The following is a 22,368-nucleotide window of genomic DNA, read 5'->3' as shown; positions in this document are numbered from 1 at the left end:
CTGTGTCCAACTTTCCTGCAGATATCTTTAGAGAGTGACCTCAGTACCAGTGGGTTTCTTGTTTGCACAGCAACAAACACCAGTGTGTGTCATAACTACTGTACCGGCAGGAAAATTTGTCAAAAAAAAAAAAAAAAAGACTTTTTAACATTGTCAGATATAATTTCCATGCATTTTGGCAATAAAGAGAAATACAGCAATGTCAAAAAAATTGCAAACTGCTCAAAGAATTCTGGTTGAAACCAGTCATTATAAATCCCTGAGAAATGGTGTTTCCCTGTGACCTCGTGGCCGTGAACTTCCCACATTGCTGGTGAAGCAAGAGGATGTCCCCGACACCACACCCACCATCTCATGATCTCTGACACGCTGTCAACTAGGGAATAGTGAACCACACACCTTCAGAGTGCATGATCAGATACAGATATCCCTAACACAATTTGAATAAAATCATACGCCAACTTTCTTAAAGTTTTATACAACTTGTCTGTAAGTATATAATGTGAAAACATGCTTTCTATGGTTTCTGCTTCATTTCTTCATTTTTTCAAGGTTTCAGTTCAAAAATTATAATAATCTTTCAATTAAAAATGGAAGTGGCTATTCGCACGGCTGCCATGTCCATAACCTTCATTTGGCTATTCGCACGGCAAGACTGTGGTGATAAAACTTGGAACTACTTGTATAAACAAACATACTGCATTAAATGAGAGTTATGGACACGGCTGCTGCTCGAATAGGGTCGGCCTTTTGCCACCAGAGTCTTGCCGTGCAAATACTGAAATGAGAGTTACGGACACGGCCGAATTAAAAAAAAAAAAAAAAAAATCAAAATCGAAAAATATTCAATCAATCAATTCAATCAATTTTATTTATATAGCGCCAAATCACAACAAACAGTTGCCCCAAGGCGCTTTATATTGTAAGGCAAGGCCATACAATAATTACGTAAAAACCCCAATGGTCAAAACGACCTCCTGTGAGCAAGCACTTGGCGACAGTGGGAAGGAAAAACTCCCTCTTAACAGGAAGAAACCTCCAGCAGAACCAGGCTCAGGGAGGGGCAGTCCTCCGCTGGGACTGGTTGGGGCTGAGGGAGAGAACCAGGAAAAAGACATGCTGTGGAGGGGAGCAGAGATCAATCACTAATGATTAAAAGCAGAGTGGTGCATACAGAGCAAAAAGAGAAAGAAACACTCAGTGCATCATGGGAACCCCCCAGCAGTCTAAGTCTATAGCAGCATAACTAAGGGATGGTTCAGGGTCACCCGATCCAGCCCTAACTATAAGCTTTAGCAAAAAGGAAAGTTTTAAGCCTAATCTTAAAAGTAGAGAGGGTGTCTGTCTCCCTGATCTGAATTGGGAGCTGGTTCCACAGGAGAGGAGCCTGAAAGCTGAAGGCTCTGCCTCCCATTCTACTCTTACAAACCCTAGGAACTACAAGTAAGCCTGTAGTCTGACAGCAAAGCGCTCTATTGGGGTGATATGGTACTATGAGGTCCCTAAGATAAGATGGGACCTGATTATTCAAAACCTTATAAGTAAGAAGAAGAATTTTAAATTCTATTCTAGAATTAACAGGAAGCCAATGAAGAGAGGCCAATATGGGTGAGATATGCTCTCTCCTTCTAGTCCCCATCAGTACTCTAGCTGCAGCATTTTGAATTAACTGAAGGCTTTTCAGGGAACTTTTAGGACAACCTGATAATAATGAATTACAATAGTCCAGCCTAGAGGAAATAAATGCATGAATTAGTTTTTCAGCATCACTCTGAGACAAGACCTTTCTAATTTTAGAGATATTGCGTAAATGCAAAAAAGCAGTCTTACATATTTGTTTAATATGCACTTTGAATGACATATCCTGATCAAAAATGACTCCAAGATTTCTCACAGTATTACTAGAGGTCAGGGTAATGCCATCCAGAGTAAGGATCTGGTTAGACACCATGTTTCTAAGATTTGTGGGGCCAAGTACAATAACTTCAGTTTTATCTGAGTTTAAAAGCAGGAAATTAGAGGTCATCCATGTCCTTATGTCTGTAAGACAATCCTGCAGTTTAGCTAATTGGTGTGTGTCCTCTGGCTTCATGGATAGATAAAGCTGGGTATCATCTGCGTAACAATGAAAATTTAAGCAATGCCGTCTAATAATACTGCCTAAGGGAAGCATGTATGAAGTGAATAAAATTGGTCCTAGCACAGAACCTTGTGGAACTCCATAATTAACCTTAGTCTGAGAAGAAGATTCCCCATTTACATGAACAAATTGTAATCTATTAGATAAATATGATTCAAACCACCGCAGCGCAGTGCCTTTAATACCTATGGCATGCTCTATCTAATCTCTGTAATAAAATTTTATGGTCAACAGTATCAAAAGCAGCACTGAGGTCTAACAGAACAAGCACAGAGATGAGTCCACTGTCTGAGGCCATAAGAAGATAATTTGTAACCTTCACTAATGCTGTTTCTGTACTATGATGAATTCTAAAACCTGACTGAAACTTTTCAAATAGACCATTCCTCTGCAGATGATCAGTTAGCTGTTTTACAACTACCCTTTCAAGAATTTTTGAGAGAAAAGGAAGGTTGGAGATTGGCCTATAATTAGCTAAGATAGCTGGGTCAAGTGATGGCTTTTTAAGTAATGGTTTAATTACTGCCACCTTAAAAGCCTGTGGTACATAGCCAACTAATAAAGATAGATTGATCATATTTAAGATCGAAGCATTAATTAATGGTAGGGCTTCCTTGAGCAGCCTGGTAGGAATGGGGTCTAATAGACATGTTGATGGTTTGGATGAAGTAACTAATGAAAATAACTCAGACAGAACAATCGGAGAGAAAGAGTCTAACCAAATACCGGCATCACTGAAAGCAGCCAAAGAGAAAGATATGTCTTTGGGATGGTTATGAGTAATTTTTTCTCTAATAGTTAAAATTTTATTAGCAAAGAAAGTCATGAAGTCATTACTAGTTAAAGTTAAAGGAATACTCGGCTCAATAGAGCTCTGACTCTTTGTCAGCCTGGCTACAGTGCTGAAAAGAAACCTGGGGTTGTTCTTATTTTCTTCAATTAGTGATGGGTAGTAAGATGTCCTAGCTTTACGGAGGGCTTTTTTATAGAGCAACAGACTCTTTTTCCAGGCTAAGTGAAGATCTTCTAAATTAGTGAGACGCCATTTCCTCTCCAACTTACGGGTTATCTGCTTTAAGCTGCGAGTTTGTGAGTTATACCACGGAGTCAGGCACTTCTGATTTAAGGCTCTCTTTTTCAGAGAAGCTACAACATCCAAAGTTGTCCTCAATGAGGATATAAAACTATTGACGAGATAATCTATCTCACTCACAGAGTTTAGGTAGCTACTCTGCCCTGTGTTGGTATATGGCATTGGAGAACATAAACAAGGAATCATATCCTTAAACCTAGTTACAGCGCTTTCTGAAAGACTTCTACTGTAATGAAACTTATTCCCCACTGCTGGGTAATCCATCAGAGTAAATGTAAATGTTATTAAGAAATGATCAGACAGAAGGGAGTTTTCAGGGAATACTGTTAAGTCTTCAATTTCCATACCATAAGTCAGAACAAGATCTAAGATATGATTAAAGTGGTGGGTGGACTCATTTACATTTTGAGCAAAGCCAATTGAGTCTAATAATAGATTAAATGCAGTGTTGAGGCTGTCATTCTCAGCATCTGTGTGGATGTTAAAATCGCCCACTACAATTATCTTATCTGAGCTAAGCACTAAGTCAGACAAAAGGTCTGAAAATTCACAGAGAAACTCACAGGAACGACCAGGTGGACAATAGATAATAACAAATAAAACTGGTATTTGGGACTTCCAATTTGGATGGACAAGACTAAGAGTCAAGCTTTCAAATGAATTAAAGCTCTGTCTGGGTTTTGGATTAATTAATAAACTGGAATGGAAGATTGCTGCTAATCCTCCGCCTCGGCCCGTGCTACGAGCGTTCTGGCAGTTAGTGTGACTCGGGGGTGTTGACTCATTTAAACTAACATATTCATCCTGCTGTAACCAGGTTTCTGTAAGGCAGAATAAATCAATATGTTGATCAATTATTATATCATTTACTAACAGGGACTTAGAAGAGAGAGACCTAATGTTTAATAGACCACATTTAACTGTTTTAGTCTGTCGTGCAGTTGAAGGTGCTATATTATTTTTTCTTTTTGAATTTTTATGCTTAAATAGATTTTTACTGGTTATTGGTGGTCTGGGAGCAGGCACCGTCTCTACAGGGATGGGGTAATGAGGGGATGGCAGGGGGAGAGAAGCTGCAGAGAGGTGTGTAAGACTACAACTCTGCTTCCTGGTCCCAACCCTGGATAGTCACGGTTTGGAGGATTTAAGAAAACTGGCCAGATTTCTAGAAATGAGAGCTGAAATGATGTCAGTGATGTTTTGGCCAGCGACTCACTCAAATTCTGCACAGAGCTTACAACTAAATTTTACATTGACAGTTGCAACAGGACATTTCCCCCATAATTTGGTACGAATGACAGTTTCAGAATCATTTTACAGTTCAAACCATGGTACATTCACCTCATATTTTCTTGTGAAGGTAGAAAACAAAATGCTTATACAAAACAAAAAAACTGGAATAATATCCAGCGGGTATTTTTTCCTGGAGAGACAAATATGATGTAAAAATATTTTATTGATGTTTGCTCGATCAGGCCTAAATAATTCATAATTCCTTGCTGAGTAACATTTTTGCTGTTTTGCAGCTTAAACAATACTGCAGGTGCGAGAGCACACTTATTGGATCAGCAGATGTGTTGGTAGAAAGTCTCGATAAGATTGTGCTGTCAGCTGATGTGGTTAGCGGAATTTATCAGTGTAGCACAAAAAAAATACATAAATAAATCGGAACATTGGGAATAAAATGTTTCAATTTAATGCCACTGCTCCATCGAAAGAAAAAAATAATAAATATAAAAAAAACACACACATTTTACATACCCAGAGTGCTGATATGTGAAATCCCTTAAGATATACGATATATACGGGTTCTCAACCAAATCAATACACATCTCGTGACACAAACACCGACTTTTATTTTCAAAAAATGTCTAAAGCTTGTATTCAGTGAGCCCCACTGGGTCACGAAGCAGCATTTGGTATTGCCTTGCTAGCACACAGCAAGCAACAATGATGCAATGTTTTCATTGTTAATAAAAATAAAACCTAGTCAAAGAAAAAAGTCACAGTGGTTTAGATAGGTCAAAATTAAATTTTGTTTTTCATGTGTCAAAGGGATCAGCTCATCTTCATACTGACATCTACTGGCCAGTGAATCTGTAGTGCTATGCTATAATATTGTGATTAAAAGTAATTTATTTTGGCTTCCCCTTCTGTGGGTTCACAACCTGCAGAGGGGGCCATGGGGGTCGGGTGCAGAGAGGATTGGGTGGCGGTCGAGGGCGGGTGGCCCAGCAGCCCAGTCCGCGCTCACAGCCCCTGGCTGTTGGGACATAGAATGTCACCTCGCTGGGGGGAAGGAGCCAGAGCTTGTGCGGGAGGTTGAGAGATACCGACGAGAGATAGTCGGGCTCACCTCCACGCACAGCTTGGGCTCTGGTACCCAACTCCTGGAGAGGGGCTGGACGCTCCACTTTTCGGGCGTTGCCCATGGGGAGAGGCGGAGAGCTGGGGTCGCATTGCTTATTGCTCCCCAGCTCAGTCGCCGTGTGTTGGAGTTCACTCCGGTGAATGAGAGGGTCGCGTCCCTACGCCTTCGGGTCGGGGACAGGTCTCTCACTGTTGTCTCGGCCTATGGGCCGAGTGGCAGTGCAGAGTACCCGACATTCTTGGAGTCCCTGGGAGGGGTAATAGATAGTGCTCCAACTGGGGACTCCATTGTTCTCCTGGGGGATTTCAACGCCCACGTGGGTGGCAACAGTGAGACCTGGACGGGGGTGATCGGGAAGCACGGCCTCCCCGATCTGAACCCGAGTGGTGTTCAGTTGTTAGACTTCTGTGCTAGTCTCAGTTTGTCCATCACAAACACCATGTTCGAGCACAAGGGTGTCCATAAGTGCACGTGGCACCAGGACACCCTGAGCCGGAGGTCAATGATCGACTTTGTAGTCATATCATCTGATCGTCGGCCACGTGTCTCGGACACTCGAGTGAAGAGAGGGGTTGAGCTGTCGACCAATCACCACCTGGTGGTGAGTTGGATCCGCTGGGAGGGGAGGAAGCCAGTCAGACCTGGCAGGCCCAAAAATATCGTGAGGGTCTGCTGGGAACCCTCTGTCAGCGAGGCCTTCAACTCCCTTTTCCCAGATCCCGGGGGAGGTTGGAGACATGGAGTCCGAGTGGACCATGTTCTCCACCTCCATTGTCGATGCGGCCGCTCGTAGCTGTGGTCACAAGGTCTCTGGTGCCTGTCGCGGCGGCAATTCCCGAACATGGTGGTGGACGCTGGAAGTAAGGGATGCCGTCAAGCTGAAGAAGGAGTCCTACTTGTCTTTGTTGGTAGGTGGGACCCCGGAGGCAGCTAACAGGTACCGGCAGGCCAAGCGTGCCGCAGCCCATGCGGTCACAGAGGCAAAAACTCAGGTCTGCGAGGAGTTCGGGGAGGCCATAGAGGAGGACTATCGGTCGGCCTCGAAGAAATTCTGGCAAACCGTCTGACACCTCAGGAGGCGGGAGCAGCTCACCACCAGCACTGTCTACGGTGCAGGTGGGGAGCTGTTGACCCTGACTATGGATGTTGTCGGGCGGTGGAAGGAATATTTCGAGGATCTCCTCAATCCCATCGTCGCGTCTTCCGAAGATGAAGCAGAGACTGGGGACTCAGAGGCAGACTCATCCATTACCCAGGCCGAAGTCACCAAGGTGGTTAGAAAGCTCCTTGGTGGCAAGGCTCCTGGGGTGGATGAAATCTGTCCTGAGCACATCTCTGGATGTTGTGGGACTGTCTTGGCTGACACGCCTCTGCAACATTGCCTGGCGGTCGTGGACAGTGCCTCTGGATTGGCAGGGTGGTGGTCCCTCTGTTTAAGAAGGGGGACCGGAGGGTGTGTTCCAAATACAGAGGAATCACACTCCTCAGCCTCCCCGGTAAGGTCTATTCCAGAGTACTGGAGAGGAGAATTCAACAGATGGTCGAACCTCGGATTCAGGAGGAGCAGTGTGGTTTTCGTCCTGGTCGCGGCACACTGGACCAGCTCTACACGCTCCATCGGGTGCTCGAAGGTTCATGGGAGTTCGCCCAACCAGTCCACATGTGCTTTGTGGATCTGGAGAAAGCGTTCGACGGTGTCCCTTGGGGCACCCTGTGGGGGGTGTACAGGGTCCGGGGTCCTTTGCTAAGGGCTATCCGGTCCCTGTACGACCGCAGCAGGAGCTTGGTTCGCATTGCCGGTAATAAGTCAAACCTGTTTCCAGTGCACGTTGGCCTCCGCCAGGGCTGCCCTTTGTCACAGGTTCTGTTCATTATCTTTATGGACAGAATTTCTAGGGGCAGTCAGGGTGTAGAGGGGGTCTGGTTCGGGAACCACAGAATCTTGTCTCTGCTGTTTGTGGACAATGTGGTTCTGTTGGCTTCATCAAATCAGGACCTTCAGCGTGCATTTGGGCGGTTTGCAACCGAGTGTGAAACGTCCGGGATGAAAATCAGCACCTCCAAATCCGAGGCCATGGTTCTCGACCGGAAAAAGGTGCTTCGCCCTCTTCAGGTCGGTGGAGTGTCCTTGCCTCAAGTGGAGGAGTTTAAGTATCTCAGGGTCTTGTTCACGAGTGAGGGACGGATGGAGCGTGAGATCGACAGACGGATCGGTGCAGCATCTGCAGTGATGCGGTCGCTGTATCGGACCGTCGTGGTGAAGAGAGAGCTGAGTAGGGGGGCAAAGCTCTTGATTTACCGATCGATCTACGTTCCCATCCTCACCTATGGTCATGAGATTTGGCTCATGACCGAAAGAACGAGATCGCGAGTACAAGCGGTCGAGATGAGTTTCCTCCGTAGGGTGTCTGGGCGCTCCCTTAGAGATAGGGTGAGAATCTCGGTCACTCGGGAGGAGCTCGGAGTTCAGCCGCTGCTCCTCCACGTCGAAAGGAGCCAGTTGAGGTGGCTCGGGCATCTTTTCTGGATGCCCCCTGGATGCCTCGCTGGAGAGGTGATCCGGGCGCGTCTCATTGGGAGGAGACCCGGGGAAGACCCAGGACACGCTGGAGGGACTACGTCTCTCGGCTGGCTTGGGAACGCCTTGGGGTTCCGCCGGAGGAGCTGGGGGAGGTGTGTGTGGATCGGGAGGTCTTTGCTTGAGCTGCTGCCCCCGCAACCCGACTCCGGATAAAGCGGAAGAAAATGGATGGATGGATGGATGGATGGATATTTTGGCTTCTCCAGCAAGTAATATTATAGTCATTGACTACATAAATATAGAACTTCAAGTCAATTAGCACTTAGTTTAACTGCTGTTGTTTTTTCCTTTTATCTTCTGAACAGGGTTAAGTTGAACATGGTAATTTAAATGTTTAAATAAAATGTTTTGTGATAATTTTTCGATTGTTTTCTTCTTCCTTAAGTTATCAGCAAAATTAGGATGTGTACATACAGGGGCAATTCTATGGTAACAGAATTACAATGACAGCATAATCTAATCATATTTTATCTTACCATTAAAAATTTGTTGTGATTGTAATTCTGTTACCATAGAGAATTGCCCACGTGCCATTAACGAGATACCCCCTGGGTTGGCTACCACCTCAGCCTCCTAGTGCTCAACAACTGGCTTAAGCACCTACAGTTTCCACATCCTGAACATTCCGTTTGAAAATTATACATTGCATTTTGCATAACCACATGAAAAACAAACATGTGAACATGATGATACAATTAATAGTCAATGTTACAGACTTTACTTTTTCGGTTTCACGCTTTATTGTTGCTCCACTAATGAGCACAAACAGATTTTATAAATACAGGTAGAGTTGTAGTCATTTGTAGTTACTCTGACTTTAGAGTCACAATATCAGAATGCCAGAATTACTTCAGTGTCTGATATTCTGAAATTACATTTTGGCTCAGGTTTGCTCAATTTTTGCTTTCAATTTTTTTTTCCACTTACTGAAGATGACTTCATGCCTTTTGCACACTGATGTTCTGTGTTCTCTTATTTGAATGGACTTATTATAAGAAGTGGTGCTCCAGAACACTGATTTAGGTTTTTCTTCTTCTTCTTCTTCTTCTTCTTTTGCACAGCCTGTACTGAAGCTGGAGCCAACACATAAAACATTCAATTCATGTTTCATCAACCTGGCATTTTCTGCTTCCTTCTCATCCTACTTTTTAAATATACTGAAGAAACAAAAAAAAACACACTGGGTCCATCACTGAGTACACTGCTGTGTCTGATAGTACTGACTGGATTATTGTTTGACAGGAAGATAATACATTTATTAACAGTTAGTTTAGTTTTAAATTAACCGCTTCTCAAATCTACTTAATGTAAAGTGAATATTTGTGTTTTATGAACAGCTGACTGGACATTACTGGACTGCAGGAATGGAAAAAGCAGAATAGCAAACAGTTTTACTGTTACTGAAAATAACCGTGAGTGACAGTTCTGCTGTTTCCACATAAGCAATGCTTTGAAAGTGTCAAAATACTGTGCTAACTAGAGCCTGGGAGGTCTAATCAACACTTAACCTCTACGTGACCCAGAGGTGCAAACGAACTATACTGGAAGATTATTGTTGCTGCTGTCATGTGTTGAAAGACCTGTCTTAAAGAAATGTTTGCAGCAGATTATCCTTTAGATCAAGCCAAATAAATGTTCTGAAGAACCAGGAGGTCTTACAATAGGTCAGTTTTACATGAATGATGTTTTGCAGTCTTTCAGTAACCAAACACCTCCCGCAAGCAAGACCTCTTGCTTCTCCCACTCGTCATTCACGCTAACATCGGCGACTTGCCCCAGCACGCACTAAAGATAATTGGTCTTTAATTTGCACTGACTGCTTTTGTTCCTGGTTCGAGGCACGGTATTAGCTCACAAAGCCAGAATAAGCGGTGCCAAGCATCTCAAATCCCAAGCCCACCCATGGCACTGTGAGAGCAAGTCTGGTGGAAGAGTGAGGGGAGGCAGGGTGACTGGAGAAAACGGGCTGTCAGGTCTGCTGTGAACAAGCTACAACAGGTTGACTAAGGTCAGGATGTTGGGGGATTAGGGTGTGTCTGGCTCCCCAAGCTCAACCCCTGCAGGTAAGAGCTTGACTAGGACTGCATGAGTGCTGTCAGCCATGTTTACACACGCATGACCATCACCTGGGACCAATTCCAAATACCTTTCCTTCACTTACCCTGAACAACACTGAAATTAAAAGCAAATATTCCATTAATAATTTTTTTCATTTTTTTTTAAACTGCAACAATGTCAGAGCTGGAAGCTATATCAAAGCTCCGGGATGAAAAAGCCACACCCACCACCTGGCCTGCACTGTTTGGAATCATCCATTTTGTACGAACAGGTGAACCACAAGATGAAAGGACACTGCATCATGTAATAACACAGATACTGAACCATTCCACCGCGCAGAGATCAGAGTTAGTTCGCCTCTAGGAGTTAAACCCTGCTCTCATCATGTGGATTGTGACCTCACGGTTGTTTTCATTTTTCTTACTCCGCCATGGAGGCAAAAACTTTGCCCGTCACAGTCTCTCACAAAACCATGGGAGTTGAGCCAAAATAGCTGAATCCATTTACGTGAAGGTTTGTGTGCGACTGTGCTGGTTGCTACATGTCCAGAGGCTCCTTGAGTGTAATTTCCATTTGCAACATCAGTGCGGTCGCCGTGCAGATTGTTTTTGCATATTTGCACTAAATGGGAGGAGAGAAATAACAGGATAAAGAAAGCGCCTTTGTCGTGTGAGAGCAGAAAACAGACAAGCGCATTAAATTGAATGCAAGGAAAGCTTCTAAAGCCAGTGCCAACCACAGCATACAACCATCTTATAACCAGGCTTTTTAAAGTTGAATAAAAATACGACAAAAAAAAATGTTAATTGTAACTAGTATTTTTAACTGGATGTTTATCCAGTGAAATGTCATTTTTCTGGAGCCTATACCATCGAGAGGACTGCATGCAAATAACAATACAACACACCAATGCCAGAACATGCTCACATATCTGAAGCTATAGGGAATGGTTTCAGTATTTTTAATGAATAAATGATTTTCGCAATGCTAATTGATTATTTTACACTGATGATTTGATAACATCACAAATGTACCCCACAATTCCCTCTGACATGTTCATTCCTAATCCTGTCCATCCTTGTCACTCCCAAAGAGAATCGCAACATCTTCAGCTCTGCCTCCTGTCTTTTTGATAGTGCCACCATCTCTAAGCTGTACAACGTGCTGGTCTCACTACTGTCTTGTAAACTTTCCCCTTCACTCTTGCGGATATTCTTCGGTCACAAATCACTCCTGCCATCTTTCTCCCCCCACTCCACCCTCTCCTCCACCTCTCTACCACACTCTCCCTTACTTTGGATAGTTGACCCCAAGTATTTAAACTCATCTACCTTCACCACCTCTTCTCCTTGTAACTGCACTGTTCCACTGGGCTCCCTCTCATTCACACACATGTACTCAGTCTTGCTCCTACTGACTTTCATTCCCCTTCTCTCCAGAGTGTATCTCCACATCTCCAGTTTAGTCTCAACCCACTCTCTACACTCAAAGATCACAATGTCATCAGCAAACATCAGTCCCTGGAGACTCCTGTCTGATCTCGTCCGTCAACCTGTCCATCACCACTGCAAACAAGAAATGACTCAGAGCTCATCCTTGATATAATCCCACCTTCATCTTGAATGCATCTGTCATTCCTACCCCGCATCTCACTGCTGTCCTTGTACATATCCTGTACCACTCTGACATAGTTCTCTGCCACTCCAGAGTTCCTCATACAATACCACAACTCTTCTCTTGGCACCCTGTCATAAGCTTTCTCTAAGTTCACAAACACACAATGCAGCTCCTTCTGGCCTTCCCTATACTTTTCCATCAGCACTCTCAGAGGAAACATTGCATCTGTAGTGCTCTTTCTCAGCATGAAACCATATTGCTGCTCACAAATCTTCAACTGTTTTCCACGTCTAGCTTCTGCTACTCTTTCCCATCACTTCATTCGGTGGCTGGTCACCTTTATGCCTCTGTAGTTACCACAACTGTACACATCAGCCTTGTTCTTAAAAATCAGAACCAGGAGACGTCTTCTCCACTCCTCAGGCATCCTCCCACTTTCCAATATTTTATTAAACAGTCTGGTTCAGAACTCCACTCCATTTCGTCCTTCCATAATCCTTCCAGCAAACATTCATATCTTAAAACTCTCCGAACCATAAAACTCTCTGAATCCAAATTTTGAGGCATTAATTCTGGGAGGTCAAAACTCTGCAAGCCAAAAAAAAAAAAAAAATCATGTATTTCTGACATTTATAAATGCCTTTTTAGCCACGTGTAAAATAATTAAATACCTATATTAGGTCTATATCAGGTCTACCTATATCAAATCCTGCTAAGTAGGCAAACTATGCCACCAGTTGTCAAAACATTATAACTGTAATGGGTAATAAAGGCAAAGGATTATGGGCGATCTTCAAAGCAATGGAGGATTTCCCACTGAGATGGAGCATGAGCTGTTTGCCCACTCGATGACTGAATTTATTGCCTTTCTGTCACCATTGCAGGCAGGGAAATAAACTGGCTGTCCCTACAACCCTGACCAGTATCAAGAGTTTAAAAAAAGGCAAGAGACATCTTGTGCTAATAAAGAAATAAAAATGTTAATTAACATTATTATGGTATAACTGATCAAGGAATAGATACATAAGCCAACATGTCAGAGCAGAAGCCTCCATTTCATGATAACTTGTAATAACTGAATGAGTCCATGAATGGGTACATTGTCTTTGAGGACAGGAAAAGCCTGGAAAGAGCTTATAGAGGCATAAAGTCATTGGACAGAGTTGTCTGGTGATACCTGGCACCTTTGCAGGAAGGAAAAGGACCAAGTCTTTTCAGATCCTGGTGCTTCCTGTCCTACTGTTTAGTTGTGATTTTTGGATGTTCAATCAGGATCTAAGGTGACAGCTGGATGTATGTGGTACAAGCTCTCTTTGGAGGATCCTTGGGCACTTACATTGCTGTTCTTCACAACGCTACCTGCCACCCAGACCACACAAGCATTGAACAGAGTTGGAGCCAGAACACAGCGAGCAGCCAGAAAAGCAGTCAAATGAATTGCAAAAATCCATTTCAGCTGCAAACAATGACTGGCAGTATTTATGTTCCTTCTAATGAGTACCTGCAAAGGTGGCATACCAGTGGATGGTTGGCTTCTTTAGTGTGAAACTAGACAACATTCCCTAATCAATTCTTGGTGTAACAAATGGGATGCATTTATACAGCACTTTTTTACAGCACTTATACAGCATCATTTACTTTACAATGATGCCTCGTATTCACCCATTCACACACTGATATCAGGGTGTTGCCATGCAAGGCGCTCACAACACACCGGGCGTAACTTGGGGATTAAGGATTTTGCCCGAGGGCCCTTTGCGCTTATCCGGTCAGCTGGGGATTTTAACTGAGGATCCTCCGGACCCGAGCACACTGCTTAACCACTAGAGCATCACCTCCCCGTATGGAAAAATGAAATCCTACAGATGTTTTCTGCACTGATGCCACTGTTTTACTGGTTGCCGGAAGCAGTGTTTATGCCAAAGAGTTGCATATGACAAGTATTTCTAATGTAAACTGTTAGAAATTGATAAGAGGAACTAATGGCATCTATATAATTCCAATGCACTGAAATATTTGGAACCGATTATCAAGTGGAACCGGTTTTTGATCCCTGTGGCTACTTTATCAATGCATCCTTTAATAAGTCTCAAAGAAACAAACACTTTCTCTATCTGTCACTATATACGGAAAGGAGCTGTTGCTTTCCTCACCCTTTTTCCTATGGTTGTTATCTTCTAACCATATCAAATAATTTATTTATGGTCTAAACTTTGTTTATAGTAGGGGAGGTATGACATACACAAGCACAAAATTATGGGACTTTAACACTGAGGGAGTTTTACAAATGACATTCCAAACTAATTTTACTGCAAAAGGCAATTAAAGACAATCTTGCACAAAATAGTCCCTTTAATGTAGCGTGCAAGAATTCTCTCAAACTGTTTTGTACCCATGTTAGATGCAGCTGTATATCAAGTACAGCTGTGTCACCCGAGGCATTTCTGGACAGATTAATAATCTCCTGAACTAGTTGTCTTAAAACTCAAGTAACACCTAAGGGGCCATAAACGCTTCAAGCAGTCTGGCTTGCTGTAGGAGGGCTGCCGGAAAGAACTGCAACATTTTAAAAGAGCCATTTGCTATTTTATCGAATTTGGGCCACACTTTTTTCCTATTAAATTTCTTTCTCTGGTCAGGTAGCACATTACTGCAACTTGCACCCTTCCATTACACTTCTGCATACTGAGCTAGACTCCAGTTGTCATTTAGTATGCTCATAGAATAACTTTTAATACCAGCCTCATGGTTCCAAAGTGCCTTGAATTCAAATTTGGCAAAGCAGTATGCCTCAATCTGCAGAATGCCATGTCCACAGTGACATAAAGGTCTGATTAAAAGGTCTGGCAAGAGGCAAGGCCACAGTTTGTTCTGGCCTTTTCCTGTCAGGGGCTCTCTGTGTTTACACTGTGGCTTTGACACCCATTCAACACTGACGAACTGAAATAAACAAAACCATGAAATCTATTGAGAAAAGCCACGTACGGTGGAGTGGGTATTTTTAGCTCGTTTATTTAGTAACTCTGGAACTCTAACGTGTATTTGTCCCTCGTTTTCATGAGATATTTTGACAGGAATAAAAATGACAGCCCTGGCTCTGAGCAAATCTCTTAAAGCTTCTATAAAGTACTCCCTAATTACCATTTTCTATCCCAAGGTCATAGTGGAATGCGTCCCAAAATGAATTACACTCCCCATTTGAGTTTTTCTTCCCCTTCTTTCTAAAACGTCCATGCCTTTCTTGCTCCTTTATTGCTTTAATTCTTCCTCCTGCTCCAGGTCTACTTCTCTTTGGATAATGGCTTACATATGTTAGCCAAGTGGCACTGCTGTGACAAAGCAAAATGCCTCACGCTGTTCTTTTGAGGGTTTAAACCCATGTGCTCTGCTTACTGTACACAACGCCAACCCTTTGCCAACCCACCTGTCCAAACTACATCATCTGGATCCTCATACGTGCCAGCTTGTTCTAACTGCTGCCTGTTATCGGAGAAGAAGGACGAGGAAAAACACATGCTTTAGTTTGCCATGAAGGCCAGATATTGTTCACACAACTCTGACCTTTAAAATAGCAACAAAAGCTACAATGTAATTGCCAGTTCAAAAATGTTCTTCTGTCCTGCTTGGCCTGTAATTAAAATGTTAAAAGAGTTTTGCCTTCTCAATGTTACCAACAACCTGTACGGCTTATGTTGCTTGATAGAAAGGTGCATGGAAGGGTGTGAATGCAGGTGTGTCTGATTTTGGACCCAAAGCGCAGAAAGGCAGGGAAGGATATCCAGGTCAAGAAGGCTGTAGATGCGATGACGTAATAATAATCATATATATTTACTGGTTCTGATAATCGGTTAGTGTCAGCCGATTATTGGCGCAGACAACTGGTCGACCCCTAACTTTAACATGAAGAAAGTGCTTCACAAACCATCTACTGCTAGTTAATAAAAAGTGCTACTCTACACTAAATGTGAGAGAATCGTCGAGAATAAACTTTTTTTAAGTCCTTCTTTCCAAATGACGCCAATATTCACAACTCCACAAAGTGACTGACTAGATCATATTTCATTGTTTTTAGTGTTTGATGTACAATGTATCTCTGTTTATATGTCCTGTCTTGTTTTTATAGGTAGCTGTGTCCTTTTTGTTGGTGAGCCAAGAACAATTTTCCACCTTGGTGGACAATAAGGATTTGTTCTATTCTATTCTAAGATTCCTAAGAGTCTCACTGCACTGAATCAATGCAACCAATGAAAGAGGTTTCTCAATTTTGGTGGTCCAAAAATAGAAAGCAAATTGTCTGCATAACAACGAAAGTTCAGCGCAAATCCACAAATGATCTACCCCAATGGTGCTACATACAGGGAAAATAAGAATGGGCCAAAAACTGAACCCTGAGAGACAAGTAAGGACACTTGTACACTGTAAACCCAAAATTTTATGTTAAATCGACTTGATTCGTTTATCAACTTAAATAAGCTGTTATTTAAGTTTGTCAACTTAAATAAGGGGTGGCACGGTGGATCAGTGGTTAGGTCGCGGGATTGCTTCCTGTCCTTTCTGTGTGGAGTTTGCATGTTTTTCCCATGTCTACGTGGGTTTCCTCCAAGCACTCCGGTTTCCTCCCACAATCAAACACATGCTTATTTAGGGTCTGCTCCTTTCTCTGCCCCTGACCAAGGCAGCGTCTCTATATCTGGACTTGGTCCCCAGGTGCCGGACTGTGGCAGCCTATTGCTCCTAGTGGTTGGACTGTGTCTAACTGTAATTAGGATGGGTTAAATGCAGAGGACAAATTTGGTGTATACATGTACAATGACAATAAAGGCTCAATTTTATTCAATCAAAAATGTAACATGCTTAAAAACAAATGAAGGATGTTGCAAAAGCACAGAAGGAAATAGGCAGGTATTGAGCCAGGGATCTTCTGGTTTGTCAACAACCTGTTCTACAAACTAATACTGCTATGCTTTTTTTCCCGTAATGTGAAAATGTTTGACTAAGACTAACCCTTAATCTGGGAGTTACTGGGCAAAAGGCATGGTACACCCTGGACATGTGACCAGTCTAACACAGGGCCACATATACACAGACAAACACATTCACACTTACAGTCAATTAAGATTCCAGTTCACCTAACCTGCATGTCCTTAGAAGTGGGAGGATGCCGGAGCACCCAAGGGGACCCACGTGAACTCCACACAGAAAGGACCAATTGGGAAGCAATCCCGTTTCCCTATGATGCAACATTGCTAACCACTAAGCCACCATGCTGTGTATGGGGATTACCCCATAAGAAATCAACAAATGGCTCCCAAGAATGGATCTCAGATTTACTTCATTTTCACACATTTTGGAGCTTACAGACCCAATATAAAAATTCCAAAATGTTCAGTTCATACTCCAAATAGGTTTCCAAACAGAAGTGTCAAAAAGGGGGCGTGGCACTTTTTGGGCACAGATGCCTATTTTCTTCCCAATTTTGAAGGGCCATATCTCTAGAAGTATATAACGCCATGATTTTTTTTCTCAAGGTTTTTTTTTTTTTGCCTAATAAATAGGCAATGGGTTTTTAAAACCTAATAAAAGTTTTATTGATTATACAGTTTTCGATTTACAAAAACAACTCATTCTTTTTTTTTTAACCAAAAATCCATTTTCCAAATCCCCTACCTGACATACCTAGCCCCTGTTGCAATAAAAGGAATGTAGTTCTGAAAGTATCCCCTGATGACATCTTTTTGATGCAAAAATAATTATCCTGAATGATTTAATATTTGACCATGAACGGGGGAGATTTTTTAAATAGACTGATTTCATATGGAATGACCCATTGCTTATACCAAGTGTCACTAACCCTGTTCCTAAAGATAACCTGCCTGCATGTCATTCCCTACTAAACCAACTGCCAATTGTGCTCAGCCAATAAACAGCTAGAAAACACCAAACTGGACAAATCAGCTCTGGTTGTAGCAGGTACACATGGAGAACACTACTCGTGCTTCTGCATCAAAGGGTGCTGTACCAATCCTGTAGCCGGTAGAATTGTCTACAAAAACTTGTGTATGTCTTCTTCAAACAACATACATAATTCTGAAATGTTTGCTTCAGTTGTTACTTACTTCCCAAACCAAGGCAAATACCCATTTGTAGCTGAGTGGATTGGGACAATGCAGTGCCTTTCCCAATGACACAGACAGGTAGCATGACCAGGAATCAAACCCAGGTCTACATATTCGTAGGCCAGTTGCTATTCCACTCAGTGGTTTGTCGTGGTGCTGCAGAACTATTAAGCATGCACATGAAATCATTGGAAGACTTCTGGCTTGTGTTTCTCTCTACATGGATTCACATTTTAACACTAACACTTGGAATTTGGCTATCCTAAGACTGCCAACGCTTAGGAAACTGTCAGCAAAGCAAACTACAACTGACAATAACTTTTGTTCAGTGCATCTTTGCTGGAATGATCAAGGAAAGAAGGAACTCCCTCTAGAATTTTGCATGTATGCACCATTGCATCATGATACATTGCGTTGTGATATGTTCATTGTGAGTTTTGACAAAATGATTTGAGCTACTTGCTCTACCACCTTGAGTACTATTTAAATAAGAAGTGGCTATCACTACAGTAAAAGGACTGCATTTATATAGCACTTTTTCCATCTGAATCAGAAGTTTGTATACAGTACTGTATCTATAACAATGGTCATTTTAATATTAAGGGGTTTTTTTTATATTTAAAGTTAAGTTCTACAAGAGAATTCAATGCAATGTCACATTTGGGGATTTCCCGCTCCTAAAGTAGCTTGGCCGGCTGTCAACACAGCTTACTTGCAACCGCTATAATAAGGTTTAGTGATCAACATCAAAACAGACAATGGGGGAAGGAGAGCATTATTTACTGAAGCTTCACAGATTTCCAAAGGATTTCGCGAGGAGAAATCAGTGGTTAGGAAAGAGTGATCAGTAGGAGAGACCCAAGTCACGGAAAAACATTGGGAACTAGCCGGTGATGACAGAGCACATGCTTGTAGTATTCACTTCAATAAACATCGAAAGTGTGTTTTTAATCACAAATGTTAGTTTCACATCGTTAAATTCATTTTGCAATATGTCTGCTTTCAGCATACAGAGCCAAATGCATTTTCAAAAGAAACAAAAAAATTCATTACAAACCTGTAGGCCTACCAGTTTATGTAATTTCTCATCACCATTCATCTATATTAAATTGGACTCGAGATCAAATATGTGCACATTTGTCCGAATTCCAAATTCCATCAACTTGTCAGGTCACAGCTTCATTTCTACACTGGAATTTTGTAGAGATCAGTACGAGTTTCCCATACTTTATCGCACTTCCGCTTGGTGAGAGTCTAAAGCCCAATTTTTGCTACTCTGTTTTCACAACTCCTTAGCGATGCAGAGTCATCAGCATTGTTGCAAGCCCCTTCGAACCCCTCTCTGTAGCCTGATATGCACCACCCAAAAATTGTAACTACATGTTGATCTGACGGAGGCCCCACGACCTGTGATTGCTCAGCTAACTACATCTAGAATCTCACATTTGCGGTATCACAATCAACAACTTTCACAACCACAGGCATCATGGGATAGTAGGCCAGTCTTTGAGAAAAACATTGTGCCCCCTACTGTTCTGGTGGCAAATTACATTACGACACCCACGAATGTGTTAACCCCGATGGAGAATTTCTGATGGTTCACGACCGTGTCGAAGCAATTGTGCGGCCACAGAGTTGCCGAGTAGTAGAAGCCCTTAACATCTAACACATTACATGAGTTGAAACAGACATAATTTCATCGATTACAAGAATTGTTGACAATGTTATGGTTCAAATGCTAACAACAATGGTGCACTTTGCCATTCTGCTGTCAGCCAGTGTCACATGAGGACTGTGTCACTTTCGGGAATTCCCGACTTCTCCTAATAACTTGAAGGCTCTAAGTTGAAACAGGTATAGATATACAATGCCTCACTGAATGGAACATTTCATCTTTCACCTCATGAAATATTCTTACCATTGCACAAATTAAAAAAAACATTCATTATTTGTTTTATATAATTCCTAAAATAGATACTTGTCATTTGATATTTTATTAAGTTATAAACAAGAGAAAAGGGACTTACATTTTGGTGTGTGTCACTGGTCCCTTGAGGTCAAGAGGTTCCAAAAAGTCCTACACGAACTTTAAATAGCAATCCAATCCAACATCTCTCACAGGTTTAAAATGACGATGCAGTCCGTACCTGATGCTGTGCATTGACTTCTTAGTGTATAGACTGCCGTCTGCTTTCCTCAGTCCAGCAAAAAAATCACAACAGAAATTTGTTGAGCTCCAGATGTCTCAAAAAGGCTTACTGGATTTGTTTTTGGGAGTTTTTTTGTGTTAAAAGAAAGAGCACCGTCTATAAGAACAGGATCAACTTTATTTATCCCGAAGGAAATTATTTTGCCAGAGAACCGAAACAGTGATAGTACACAGCGAACAATTTTTTTTAAAAGATATTTGTGCAAGATGTTGGACAATAATGCACATAAGTCTGAGTAACTGAATAACTCTGCTCATTATGTATTCATCCTGAAGAGGGGGAGGAATTACACAGTCTGATCACCACAGGTAGGAAAGCCCTCCTGTGGTGCACCTTGGTGGTCTCAGTCTGTGGCTAAAGGTGCTCTGATAGGACGTCAGTATGGCATGCAGGGGGTGGGAGGTGCTGTCCCGGATGCTGAGCAGTTTCCTCAACATCCTCCTCTCTGACACCTCCACCACAGACTCTAGCTCATTCAAATCATCGTCTGTCACCAAAACAAATCCTACCATGTTTGTTTTTAAACTAAGCGCAAGTCCCTGTGTTTTATGTTAAGGTGGTAGTGGGGTGAAATGGTACAAAACATATGGATGGAACCAAAATTGCATGGTAAATGGAACCAAAATTGCATGACAAATGGAACATAATGGCAAATGGGACGAACGATCAATATCATGTGACATACAAACCACCAATCAAATGACAACGATTTATTTAGGCGTTATATAAAAGAGTTAATTTAATCAACCATTTTACTTTAGCTGCAATCAGAAGAGATGTAACAAGAATTTGTCATATTAAGCTATGATCACTTATTATTTTTGAGTACATAAACTTAAAAACATTGAGGCAATCAGGTACCTCAACTGTTTTGCGTTCTGCCAACTTATTTGGGTTTACAGTGAATGTCAACAACAATGGTTGGCTGAGAATTGAAGCCCTGAGGCTAGAAATACCGCAAGCAGCTGTAACTCAAATTAAAAAAAATTATCTTCGTCATTTACGATCGACCATCAGAAGAAACCAACTGGTCAAAAAAGAACCCAAAAAGAAAGAAGAAAAGTTGATTTTTGGAACTCGTGTAATTTTACTGGACACACAGCACTTCTATTCAACTCCATATGTTTGACATTATAAAGGTCTCCACATGCCACAACAACAAGCAATACAAAATTACAGCCAATGCAAAACACAATGCATTTAAGAAAACCTTTAAAAAGCTTTAAAAAAAAAAGACGCCAGGAAAAGTTTTAGTTCAGATTTGGGAATCTGCACTTTCAATAATACTCATATTCATAAAAGGAGAAGAAAACAGGATCAATGTTTGCTTAGTTTGAATGAGTCCCTTCAAAATCCTGCTGGTTTGAGGACTCGGAGCCAAAATACAGAGAAAGAACAGTGGCCTGAATTACAGTTTGATTAAAGCGTTACAAAGTGGATGTAAGGAGGTGGAGCGGGGGAAAAAAGACAACTCTGCTACAGACTCACTGACTACGGGAAAAGTTCTTACCTTTTCAAACTGAAAGGGGAAAAAAAAGAGCCCCTTTAGATTCTTGTGTTTTCTAGTCGGCGCTGCTGGTGGAGGAGAAGCCGCACAGACTCATTTTTATCCGCTGGAAGTTTGTCTCTGGAACCACCGCTCGAGACGCAGCTGCGCCGGGAAAATTTCAGCCGCCACCGCCGAGAAAATGGAAGAAGGTCTCCTCGCTCGGTTCCTGAACTCGCTGCTCGGCCCCCCAGCACACTTCCTCCAGCCGCCACAAGTCCTGGCACAGGACAATCCTCCTCCTCCCTCCGTCTCTCCATCTGAGTCGACGCAAAGAAGAGGATTATGGGTAAATAAACGACGGCGACGCGTCGCCTTGGCAACTTGTTGCCGCGCAGTCTTCGTTTCACATCAACACACACACACACACACACACACAAAAAAACCCGAAGAAAACTAAGAAGTTTGATGTTTACATCCACAAGATTTAGAAACACAGATTAATCTCGGCACACAGAAAAATCTAGCTTTTAGCGACCTACTAGCAAACTGTTTGCTAGTAGCTCGTGGCGGAACAGTGGCGGATTTAGAAGGGGGAGCTGAGGGGGGTTGCAATACCCAGAATGGAATTTTTTTATGCTGATTGATTGATTTTTTATTCGTATAAAATGTAAACATATGTAAGACAATACAGTA

The 22,368-nt window shown here is 42.3% G+C and overlaps 1 protein-coding gene across 1 annotated transcript in view; it reads right to left on the bottom strand.

Moving 5' to 3' along the window:
• The window catches only part of LOC117521909 (tensin-3-like), a 101,747-nt gene extending 79,781 nt beyond the window's left edge, over nt 1–21,966 (bottom strand). Inside the window, exon 1 of the mRNA XM_034183274.1 lies at nt 21,697–21,966. The gene's annotated coding sequence lies outside the window, so the exon portion shown is untranslated. The remainder of the gene's footprint in view (nt 1–21,696) is intronic.
• Nucleotides 21,967–22,368: the final 402 nt, after the last annotated feature.

This window comes from Thalassophryne amazonica, chromosome 12 (genome assembly GCF_902500255.1).
Source record: "Thalassophryne amazonica chromosome 12, fThaAma1.1, whole genome shotgun sequence".
Classification (NCBI taxonomy): domain Eukaryota; kingdom Metazoa; phylum Chordata; class Actinopteri; order Batrachoidiformes; family Batrachoididae; genus Thalassophryne; species Thalassophryne amazonica.
This window is presented reverse-complemented; position numbering and strand designations above follow the sequence as displayed.